Raw genomic sequence first — 12316 nt, 5'->3', positions numbered from 1 at the left:
CATCAATGCTACCAGTGTTTTCCCCGAAAATAAGATCGGCTCTTATATTAATTTTTGCTCCAAAAGACGCTTTAGAGTAGGGGTCTTCCAACTTGGCCCTTTTATGACTTGTAGACCTCAACTCCCAGAATTCCTCAGCCAGGCACGCTGGCTGAAGAATTCTGGGAGTTGAAGTTCACAAGTCATAAAAGGGCCAAGTTGGAAGACCCCTGCATTAGGGCTTATTTTCCGGTTAGGGCTTATATTCGGGGAAATACAGTACTAAATGCGTCCATCTGGCTGACGATCTTAACTGGGGCTTATTTTTGGGGTGGGACTTATATTACGAGCATCTTGAAAAAATCATACTAGGTCTTATTTTACAGTTGGGTCTTATTTTCGGGGAAACACGGCATCATCAACCATTTATAAAATATGGTGCAAACTTTTCAAAGGACAGGTCTGAGGAACATTGGCAATCACAGGCATGAAGTTGCACAGGTGTGACTTGCCTACAACACATTAACTGTTCTGTTCCTTGAATCCCACACACATGTCAGATGGAGTCACAAACATTCACTTTGGCCAACCCCTCTTTGTTGTTATTACAATTGCACCCAACGTGTCCCCTTGCTATTCAGGTACGCTTTGACTTATAATAGTTCGTTTAGTAACCGTTCAAAGTTAAAACAGCACTGAACTATAGGACCATTTTTCACACTTAGGACTATTGCAGCATCCCCATGGACACATGATCACAATTCAGATGCTTAGCAACTGACTAATTGTGATAGTTGCAGCGTCCCAGAGTCATGTGTTCATATTTGGCGACCTTCCGACAAGCAAAGTCAATGGGGAAACAGATTCGTTTAACAACTGTGTTACTAACTTAATAACTGCAGTACTTCACTTAACAACTTTGGCAAGAAAGATCGTAAAATGGGGCAAAACTCTCTTAATAATAAACATCTTACTTAACAACAGAAATTTTGGGCACAATTGTGGTCATTAAGTCAAGGACTACCTGTATAGAGATCTGCCAATTTTTTCAGCAGCCTTTTGCAGCTTTTCTTTTAATTCTTGTTTGACAAGAGCAAAGAGGTAAATACTATCACTTCCTCCTTACTATAAAAATAGATCCAGGTAGGAGGAGATGTATGTGTGAGTGAAAGACACAACTTTGCTTTTCAGTTTTTCTTTGTTTTTGTTTCCCACTTATCAAGGAGATGCTATGTTTCTTCTTCAATTGATGAGAGAATTGAGCAAAACTGGACTTCAGGTTTTTAAAAATAGGGGAGCATAAATTGTGTTTTTTTCATCCCAACTAGATCTAGTGGGGACAATCTGAAATGCAAAGTGAAAATAATCCAGCACCCACAGAGCAGTGGATGTCTTATGGATCACTTCTGATCTTCCAAACCTGTTTTTCTAACAGGTTTGGTATTGTCAAGATGGTATTGTCAATATTAGTCAGAAAATTTCTCCAGCATTGGAGATGGAGAATCCACCAATGGGTTTAGACTGTATTCCTGCCCAATCAGATCAAGTCAGCCAAAGTTGCCACACCCATCCTGGACCATAGAGATCTCAGTCTTGACTTGATCTCGCCTAGGACAGACGTGCAAGTTTGGCTCTTAGGCAGGTACAGTCTCCATTGGTGGATTTTTTCACAGTTGCTGAGCTGTGCTGTATTTAGCATAGAATTTGTTTTTTCTATTATCAATTAATCCATTCAGGAACATCCTAAATTCCAAATTTTCAACAGATTTCTGATGGGAGGGGGAACAGAAACTGAGTGTCCAGGAGGGAACTCCATTTTCTTTTCCTTCCTCCTTCCAAACCCGAGCAATAATCCTTGCCCAAGGGTCCCTGAATTAATTAATTAATTAATTCCGATGGAATAGCTGAAGTTAATTTCTAAACCGGTCTCAGATCGGTCTCCCTTGGGATTGGAGCTTGCGGCTGCAGCAGTTTTTCCCTTTTGCTCGACGCGCTCAGGTTCCTTTTAGGGAACCTTTACTATTTTGGAAGCTGCAGCTGTAGCTCCGAAGCTTATTTAAGCCAGTATTTCCATTCATTTGTCTCGGTAGCTCACCCTCTTCGATCCGTTCCTCTCCAGCCGCAGGCGTGCTTGCGCGCCCAGCTGCTACCGATGATCAGCTGGTAGGTGGCATAGGAGGGAGGCAGTCAGATAAATTTGCTGAATTTTCCTGTTTTGGGAAACGTTTTTCCCACAAAAGCAGGGGGGCTCTCATGCCAAGCGATTCTTCTTCCACGAAGCCTCCCAAAACGAGGCAGGTGCGGCCGTTCTTCATACACAGCCGCCATCTTGGACCACGTGGTTCCTAATTTCAGGGGATTCTACTCATTATGTTGGAGGAAGGGGCTCTTTCCTCCTCAAAACTAACTTTCCCATAGTTATCACAAAGAGGATTAAATTAGGACAGGCGGAATTGGACAGACAGTCTGCAAGGACGCACTGCAGGTCCACCGTCACTAAGCAGGCCACCAATTTGGGGACGGCCGCCATCCTATTCAATAATTAGTTTCAGTTTCACATTTAGTCCTGATAATTTCCAGGTGCTCCTTGTTGAGGCCTACTTGGAATTTTCACAGTGATTTTTTTATAAAAAAAAGATATTAGATCTAGTAAACTGTTGTCTTAGTTCTTCACAACTATACAGATTCACTTCCTTTGTTCACCGCCTTTATTAGGTTTTCAAGCTTGGTGTCCCAGCCCCATTCTGCTCACACTGACTCATTGGATTGGAGGTTTCCAAATCATTCACAAGTTTTATCTGGGTTCCAGGCATACCCCATAGTGCGTCTGTTCTTACCCATAACAGCCCTTCCTGGGTTCCAGGCGTCCCTTATTGTGTGCCTGTTCTTATCCGTGCAACAGTTATCACTGGATTCCAGGTGTCCCCATTAGTGTGCCTGTTCTTATCCATGCAGCAGCTTTACCTGGGTTCCAGGTGTCCCCATTAGTGCGCCTGTCCTTATCCAGTATATAATACTCTCTGCATCTCAGGGGCCCCCTATTGTGTTCCTGAAGTATCAGAGAATGGAGGAGTTCACATCTACCACTAAGGGCAGTTTACCATCCTCATCGGCTCCAATGAATCCCAATTCACCTGGTCTGGTGAGCGCAGATAAAACTGTGGCCAAGAGCAAGGAAAAAACTAGCAAAGCCTCGAAGAGGTCTGAAAAGCAGGCCAGCTGGAGACACCAAGCTCCGGAAAAAGAATTTTACAAGACACAAAAAAGGGCCAGGACAGAAACCTCCCAAGTTGAGGACTTGGCTCTTGACCTACCATTAGGACCCCCAGCCTCCCCCCTGGGAATATGGTCGACGGGGGAGTCATTTCATTCCCCTGCGCAGAGTGGGAGTGGCGGAATCCTTCCGGTTTCCCAATCCACAGCTACATGGGTCCATCACGGGACCCCCGAGGCGACCTTCACCCCTACGGCGGCCAGTCTCCAACTAAGCGAGCCCGTTCTCCTCCCTACGGAGGACCGTCTCGCCTTGTTGATAGCGCAAGTGGTAGACCACGCTCTTGATGCCAGGGCACAAGCCTCTAGTTCAGGGGTTGTCCTTCCGCCTCCTACTCACCAATCGGTCCCTCAGACTTATTATGCCCCATCTTCCCCATCTGGGTCTACCTGTTCTGAGGGTTCATCCCTCCATGCACATGACATTGATCAGGGGATTCCAATGTCTGAGGAGGAGGAGCTTCCCCCAGAAGACCCCTCCTTCAGCGGCCTCTTTAATCCTTCCTTCTTTGTCACATTGCTCTGCAAAGCCACATCCACAGCCCATCTAGGGCCTAATCCTTCCGCATGAACAACCACCATTTCCTCAGAATCAGAGGTGGATCCAAATTTCACCAAACCGGTGGCTGCTCAACACCACATTCCTTGTCCCTCCATGTTCTTGAATGCAATAAGGAAACAACGGATATCTCCAGCCTCACTTCCCCTTCCAGGTAATATGGATAAAAACTTATACAACGTAGCCAAGGATTTGGAGGAGGCACTGGAAGTGCCTGCGGTGGACGAGCCATTCGGGCCCCTAGTATCCCCCACTGCCATTCCCGGAGATGTCTCTGAGGCTCTCAAAGCAGAGGACCGTAAGTGTGAACTCACCTATCACAAAACGCATCAAGCAGCTGCATGGGCTATTAGGGCAGCCACCTCTGCATCCTTCTTCAATAGGTCCGCTCTCTGCTGGCTCAGGCAACTCCAGGCCTGTATACCAGCGGAGGATATCCATACACATCAGGATCTTAGCAAAATGGTAGCAGCCACAGAGTACGCATCAGATGCCACCCTCCAAGCTTCCAGGTTTTCCTCCAGGGATATGGCGTCTAACGTAACTGGTCGCCGTATTCTGTGGTTGAATCACTGGCACGCAGACGCCAAGTCCAAGTGGCATCTTTCAGCTGCCCCATATCAGGGAGGTAAACTGTTTGGAAATGTGTTGAATCCTTATTTAACTGAGAACAAGGATAAGCACAAGGTTCTTAATCACCTCATTAAAAAAGTGGACAAATGGGCCAATTATTACCAATGGCGGCAGCCATTTCATGCAGGAGCTAGGTATAGCTACCCCCAACCTACACGTTTCTTTCTGGCTAGACAGGACAGACAAGAGAGACAGCCTGACAGACAGACAGACAGGCCTAGACAGCAGTTTCAGGGCAAGCAGCCCTTTCGCTGGAACGGCCGACCGTTCCGCCGATTCAGGTGACTCTCTGGCCAGTCCTCCCATAGGGGGCAGACTTTCCCTCTTTGCCCACCAATGGGAGGCCATCACCACAGACGTGTGGGTACTAAACACCATACATCACGGTCTGTCCCTAGAGTTCATTTCCAATCCTCCAGTTCATTTTCTATCTTGTCCCTACCCGTGAAACCGAACAAAAAAGAGATTAATGAACGAGGCCATTCAACATCTGTTAAATATACGAGCCATAGAATCGATACCAGCGGACCAGAGAGGTCGGGGGTTCTACTCTATCCTCTTTGTCGTTCCAAAGGCGTCAGGGGGATGGAGAACCAGTTTAGATCTCAAAGTCCTAAATTTTCATCTGGCATACCGCAAATTCAAAATGCAAACACTCCGCTCCATCTTAGGAAGTGTAAGAAAAGGGGACTTCCTGATGTCTATTGACCTTATGGAAACGTATCTCCATATCCCCATCTCTCTTGCCCACCACCGATTTCTAAGGTTCACATACAAGGGGTGCCATTTCCAATACAGGACTCTCCCATTTGGCCTCTCATCAGCTCCCAGAGTCTTTACAAAGATCCTGGCAGTCCTGGCAGCTCACTTAAGGATGATACCAGTCAGAGTCCAATGTTACCTGGACGACATATTAATCCAGTCATCATCCATCCAGTCCGCCAAGACGGAGCTAGAACTGGTGGTAAAGCTGCTCCAAGACCATGGCTTTTCCATAAATTTTCCCAAGAGTCATATGGTTCCCACAACCAGGCTACTGTACCTCGGGGCCATCATAAACACGGTGGAGTGCCGGGTGTAGTTATCTCAAGAACGCTGGAACAGCATAAGAGAGTCAATCCTCACACTGCACAGGGGTCAGACAGCAACACTGGTCAATCTCTCCCAGCTGTTACGCAAGATGATCTCGGCCATAGCAATTGTCCCCTGGTCCCGGCTTCACTCCAGGGAACTCCAGTGGTTCATGCTCCCCTTCTAGAGATGGAACCTCAGTGCCTCCCATCGAAGGACAGGAATCCCACAACAGGTAGTGCGATCCCTCAGGTGGTGGTTGTCACCCACCATACTCAGAGGGTTATGTTTCAGGGAACCAGAACGGCTAGTGCTAACAACCGATGCCAGCCTGTTCGGCTGGGGAGCACACCATCATTTGCAGTGGGCACAGGGCCGTTGGTCTCGCTCAGACCTTCGCCACAACATAAATTGGCTCGAGTTAAGGGCCATACATCTAGCCCTTCGCCACTTTCACAGTCTGGTAAAGGGGCGTCACGTACTGGTCCTTATGGACAACGTGGCCACCAAGGCTCATGTGAACTGCCAAGAGGGCACCAAATCTCGGGACTTACTGACCGAGTCGCTCTTACTGGGATCTTGGGCAGAGCACAATCTGGCCTCCATCAGGGCCGATCATATTTCAGGAGAGGCAAACACTCAGGCCGACCTTCTGAGCAGAACTACGGTGGATCACTCAGAGTGGCGCCTTCACCCGAGGGTCTTCAGAGAGATCTGTCACCATTTCGGCCTTCCACTTTTGGACCTCTTTGCGTCCCCGAGCAACACTCAGCTGCCTCGGTTCTTCTCCTGTTTCCCATTCCAGGGGTGGAACAGACGGATGCTCTTCAGAGCCCATGGCCACAAGGTCTGCTTTATGCCTTCCCTCCTCTACCTCTTATCCTGGCGGTAGTACGCAAGCTTCTTCAGAAGCAAGCGGAGATACTCCTGGTGGTCCCTTATTGGCCAAGGAGGCATTGGTTCGCCGATCTGATGAACCTCACTCTAGCAGACCCTTGGCAGATTCCTCTGGAACAGGTCTCTCTCAGCCAAGGCGTTATTCTCCATCCGGATCCCCAATGGCTCCAGTTAGCCATCTGGCACTTGAGCACTCACTCTTGACATGGGAGCTCTACTCCCCGGGGGTCATTACTGTCATCCAGGCCTCACGTCGTCCTTCCACAAACCATATATACGAGGCCATGTGGAAGAATTTTCAATCATGGTGCTCTGGTTATCATTTGTCACTCTTGGAACTCACTATTCCCCATATCCTGGACTATCTGTTACAGGGCCTGGAGCAGGGCTTGGCCCCAAACACTTTGCGCAGACAGATAGCTGCTCTTTCCACGGTCCTCACCTGCGACTCTGTGGAGTCTTTGGAACATCACCCTTTAATTCGCTCATTCCTTAAGGGGGCTTCTAATACCAGACCCCCTATGGTGCACAGGTACCCTTCATGGGAACTACCACGGGTTCTTTGGGCTCTTACCAGGTCCTCTTTTGAGCCCCTGAGGACGTGCAACGTTCGCTATCTGTCCCACAAGGTGGCATTCCTGGTGGCAATCACGTCGGCACGACATATTTCAGAATTGGCAGCACTTTCAACACGGGATGATCTCTGCATTTTCCACCAGGATCGAGTGATCCTTCGACTCGACCCTACTTTCATCCCAAAGGTTAACTCTCTGTTCCATAGATCCCAGGAAATAGTGCTGCCAGACTTTTGCCCCAACCCATCGCATGCTCTGGAACGGCAATGGCATAGCCTGGATGTCCGTAGGGCACTTCGCTACTATATTTCATGAACAGCGATGTTCCGCAAATCAGAAGCCTCTTTGTATCCTTCCATCCTTTCTCCAGGGAGCGGAAGGTTTCCTCTTCCATAACTGGCAGGTGGATCAGGGCGTGCATTGCCGGGGCGTACCAAGCTGAGTCATTGCCGGTTCCACGATGTGTTATGGCCCACTCTACAAGGAGTGCGACTTCTGCAGCATGGGCCACCCAGGCGTCCATTGAGGATGTCTGCAGGGCGGCTACATGGACTTCACCATCTCCTTTCATACAACACTACAAGATTGATAGGTTTGCCTCAGCAGAGGCTTCCTTCGATAGGAGAGTTCTCCAACAAGTTTTGCATCAAAGTGCCACACCGAACCAGTCTACTACCCACCCTCAGGGACAGTAGGCTTTGGTATGTCCCATTGGTGGATTCTCCATCTCCAGTGCTGGAGAAGGGGCATTGTCTTACCTGAACACCTTTTCTCAGCATGGAGATGAAGAATCCACTCCCGCCCTTATAGGTAAATTAGGCCTAGGGTTAGTTATTTTTTATGAGCCACAACGTCTTGCTGTCAGTCAATGGCTACGCTTACGTCAAGACTGGGATCTCTATGGTCCAAGACGGGCATGGCAACTTTGGCTGACTTGATCTGATTGGGCAGGAATACAGTCTAAACCCATTGGTGAATTCTCCATCTCCGTGCTGAGAAAAGGCGTTCAGGTAAGACAACGCCCCTTTTAGTGCCATAAACAGTTTTCTGAGGAAAGATGTAAAATTAGCTACTCTAGCTTCTGCAGGTTCTAATGTACTTATTCTGCATTAAAATAACTCTTTCCAAAATCTCAAATATATATATTTCTTTTCAATATTGTGCCTATGAGGATGTTACCACTTCATCAGCAGTTCTAAGTGTATTGAAAGTAAAGAGAAAGGATGTTGGTAAAATTCATTGAACAGACTGAGCATGTTTCAATGAACATCTCTCAGAACAAGAATCCTGATTTCCAACTTTAAGACAAGTAGGGTATATGTGTGTGTATATATATAAACACACAGACACATCCCAACACCCACACCTGCTCCACCTAATAGTAAGAGAATGGGGAATACTTACAGCAAAATTGATCTTCGATGGCTCTAATGGTCTTTGTGCTTCTTTTTTTAAAATAATTTTGCCCAGGGCTTAATTCAACCTGTAAAATAACAAAAACACATGCTCATCAGAGAAATGCATTTCAGACAAAAAATAGCATTTGACAATGTGAATAAGATCTGGAGCTCAAATTAAACACTTTACCCAAAAACAAACACAAGACACAGCTTTGATGCTAAGAGTTGGCTTAGTTTACATTATATATTTTGGAATAAAAGGCTCACTTTACCTTGGGGGTAGGATAACGACTACAAACTGGGTAAAAATTCATCACATAAAATTTATGGGAGAGACTCAATTTTGGCAGGAAGATTTGGATTTTTTAAAAATAAAAATAAAAATTTTGGCCTATTTCTCTACATAGATTGCCCATGATAGGAGCCAGAGAATGTTTTATCTGAGACACATTCAGACCAGGAAAAATGTCTGACAAATTCAAGAGTAAATTGTATAACAGAATAATAGAGTTGGAAAGGGACCTTGGAAGTCTTCTAGTCCAACCCCCTGCTCAAACAGGAGATGCTATACCATTTCAGACATGTGTTTGTGTGTCTGTGTGTGCGTGTGTGTCTCCCCCAACAAGGACTAAACATCATCTCCCTCTGAATTTGATCTTGAAACATCTTAATTCAAAGAAAAAATAAATATAAGTAGCTCATTTAAAAAACTTTGGCACTGGCAGCCGCAGAAGTCTCAAGAAGATACAAAAGTTGATTTTGGGTATCAATGGCTCATGACTGAATATCTGCAATTGCTTTTTGAGGAGTTCAGCACCTGACGATTAGCAGTATAGGTCCATATGTATTTCTTGTCAAGTGTTTTGAGTTTTGCAACTGGCATTTTTCAAAGTTGCCCAGGTAACAGAATGCTGCTAAGCCACACAGGATATAACCAAAACAGTACTATAAAATTTTGATTGCTTTGTAAAATGGATTAAAAAGAAAACAATTTTGCAACAGCAAGTCAATTTGAAGTAGAAGGCAAGGAAGAAAATCCAAAAAAGGTCTTTAAAAAGTCTAAAACCACAAAAAGTCTTGAGGTACAAGGCAATTCTAGCTTTGCTCACTGTCTGGAAATCTTGGATGCCTGAAAATTTTACATCCATTCAGCTGCCAGGAAAAAAAAAAGGCATAAATTAACAGGACTGTATATAAATTCCAGCAGAAGTGTCTTCTGTGCATGTATTAAAGACTAGAAAATGCTAAGCATGCAACATATTACTATCTTGAGAGGACCATTCAAACGTCTTCCAATCTTCTCACAATACTATAATATGATCAAAATGCAGCCCTAAACTTACTGAACATAGAATAACAGAGTTGGAAAGGACCTTGAAGGTCTTCTAGTCCAACCTCCTGATCAACTAAGAGACTCTGTACCATTTCAGTCAAAAGGTTGTCCAGTCTCTTCTTAAAGGCCTCCAGAGATGGAGCACCCACAACGTCTGAACTCACTGAAACCCTTTGGACATTTCTGAGCTGTCACACATGGAATGATTCAACAGTGTAAACTATAACATAATAAATTATCTTTGCAGCAGTATGAATTATTGGATTTGAGATACTTGATTAGCTTGAGTTAAAGACAGTTGGCCTGAATTATTAGATTAATTTAAGTGATTGTGATATTTGCATTAATTATTTTTAAGTCTACACTGAAACTCTTTCAGCCTTCTGAAACAAAACCAGGCATTCTATAAACTGATTAAACTGATCAATTGAGTGTTTTGAGTTGAAAATCATTCACATTTGAAACATTTTAGCTACTGTTAGATGCAATCCATGTCTTTGCTTGAAAATGTGTCCACTTGTCTAAGGAAAAAAAACAACATCCCGGTAAATTAGGGTGGTAGAGACCATTTTGGGAATCCCAAATGGATTAACTCATTCATATAGAAGAAAACTATGATGTACCAATGAATTGGAAAACAATTTCTTTGTCCCCATTCACATACACAGCCATTTCAGTTTGGTTGGCAAGTCACTTTTATTCAGTGGGAATCCCAGATATTCAGTTTTTGAGATATAATCTTTTAGGTGAGATAGAAGTATTGTGTAAGCCAGACTGAATATATCAAAACATATCACCTTTGTGACCTCCAAGGAAAATAGAGTTTGCAAAAGAAAATTATGCTAAAAGTGATGATAAAAGCAACACATGCAATTCATTTAAATTCACTTTCGGTCACTGAAACCTCTCACATATGGTTGCAGAACTGCCCCAATTTTATTGCATATTAATATACCTTACCTGAAATCCTAAAACATCAGAAGTTACATAAGAGCACAGGAGACTATATTTTACTGGCTGTTATTTCTGCAGCATAACCAAGTCAGATACAGCTGCTGTAAAGCCCTCTCAACTAAGTTAAGGCTTTGATTTTAGCTTATTTATAGATCTGTACATTATGTAAACCTAACAAATAGTTTAATTCAATCCTTCACCTCATTTTGAGCTTGAAACAGCTGTTTTGCCCAAATAGGCTGCCTCAGTCAAAGTGAGTTTAGAACTACTGTGTTTCAAGTCCCCAGTCCTCTTTTAAGCTTACAACCCTTTACAAATAAGCTGAACAGCCCATCTGAAAATGCAAAATAGTTGTTTCAAACTCAGTCAGGACACTCAGTATGATTTAGACCTGATACATTTACATTCCCCTGGTTAACTCAGTAACTAGTGGCAAGTGGCAAAAAGGTGACAAGCAACAGAAAGAAAGCAGAACTATTTAACTCGTTTTTTGCATCTGTCTTTACACAAAGGGAAAAAATAGACCAACCTATCAAAAATAGCGCCATAAAAAACAGAATAGAAACACAAGATAGGCAAGAAAATGGTAAGTGAGCACCTGTCCAGCCTAGACGAGTTCAAATCACCAGGACCAGATGGATTACACCCCAAGGTTCTCAAGGAACTGGCAGATGTGATCTCTGAACCATTGAACTATATTTTTCAAAGATCCTGGAGCACTGGGGAACTACCGGAGGACTGGAAAAGAGCTGATGTAGTTCCCAGCTTCAAAAAAGGGAAAAAAAATGGACCCAGGAAATTACAGACCTATCAGCCTGACCTCAATATCTGGGAAGATTCTGGAAAAGATAATCAAACAACAAATCAGCGAACACCTAGAGGCAAACAAAGTCATTACTAAAAGCCAACATGGGTTTGTCAAAAACAGATCATGCCAGACAAATCTTATTGCATTCTTTGACCAAGTGACAAAATTAGTGGATCAGAGGAATGCTGTGGATATAATTTATTTGGACTTCAATAAGGCATTTGATAAAGTAGATCATAACCTACTACTTGATAAGATAGAAAAATGTGGGTTAGACAGCATCATCACCTGATGGATCTGTAGCTGGCTGACCGGCCGTACTCAGCGTGTAGTCCTCAATGGAACCGCATCTACATGGAGGGAAGTGTGTAATGGGGTGCCCCAGGTCTCTGTTCTGGGCCCAGTACTTTTCAACATCTTCATCAACGATTTGGATGAGGGGATAGATGAGGAACTCATCAAATTCACAGACGACACTAAGCTGGCAGGAATAGCCAACACTCCAGAAGATAGGCTTAAGATACAGGAGGATCTGGACAGACTTGAACACTGGGCACTATAACAAAATGAAATTCAATGGTGAAAAAAGTAAGGTTCTACATTTAGGCAAGAAAAACCAAATGTTTTTGTATAGTATAGGGCGGTACCTTGCTCAATAGTAGTAACTGTGAGAGGGACCTCGGAATCCTAGTGGACAATCACTTAAATATGAGCCAGCAGTGTGCTGCAGCTGCCAAAAAGGCCAACACAGTGCTAGGCTGCTAGGAATAGAATCAAGATCACGTGAAGTATTAATACCACTTTACAATGCCTTGGTAAGGCCACACTTGGAAT

General features: G+C 44.4%; 1 protein-coding gene across 1 annotated transcript in view; it reads right to left on the bottom strand.

Moving 5' to 3' along the window:
* HIVEP3 (HIVEP zinc finger 3) overlaps positions 1 to 11797 on the bottom strand; it is a 74123-nt gene extending 62326 nt beyond the window's left edge. The window contains exons 1-2 of the mRNA XM_039357416.1: positions 11771 to 11797; positions 8392 to 8470 (exon numbers count right to left, since the gene is read on the bottom strand). The gene's annotated coding sequence lies outside the window, so the exon portion shown is untranslated. The remainder of the gene's footprint in view (positions 1 to 8391; positions 8471 to 11770) is intronic.
* Positions 11798 to 12316: the final 519 nt, after the last annotated feature.

This window comes from Crotalus tigris, unplaced genomic scaffold (assembly GCF_016545835.1).
Source record: "Crotalus tigris isolate CLP2741 ecotype Arizona unplaced genomic scaffold, ASM1654583v1 scf7180000018922.241687, whole genome shotgun sequence".
In the NCBI taxonomy this organism is placed as follows: domain Eukaryota; kingdom Metazoa; phylum Chordata; class Lepidosauria; order Squamata; family Viperidae; genus Crotalus; species Crotalus tigris.
Note: the sequence above shows the minus strand (reverse complement) of the source record. Positions and strands in the feature narration are given on the sequence as shown.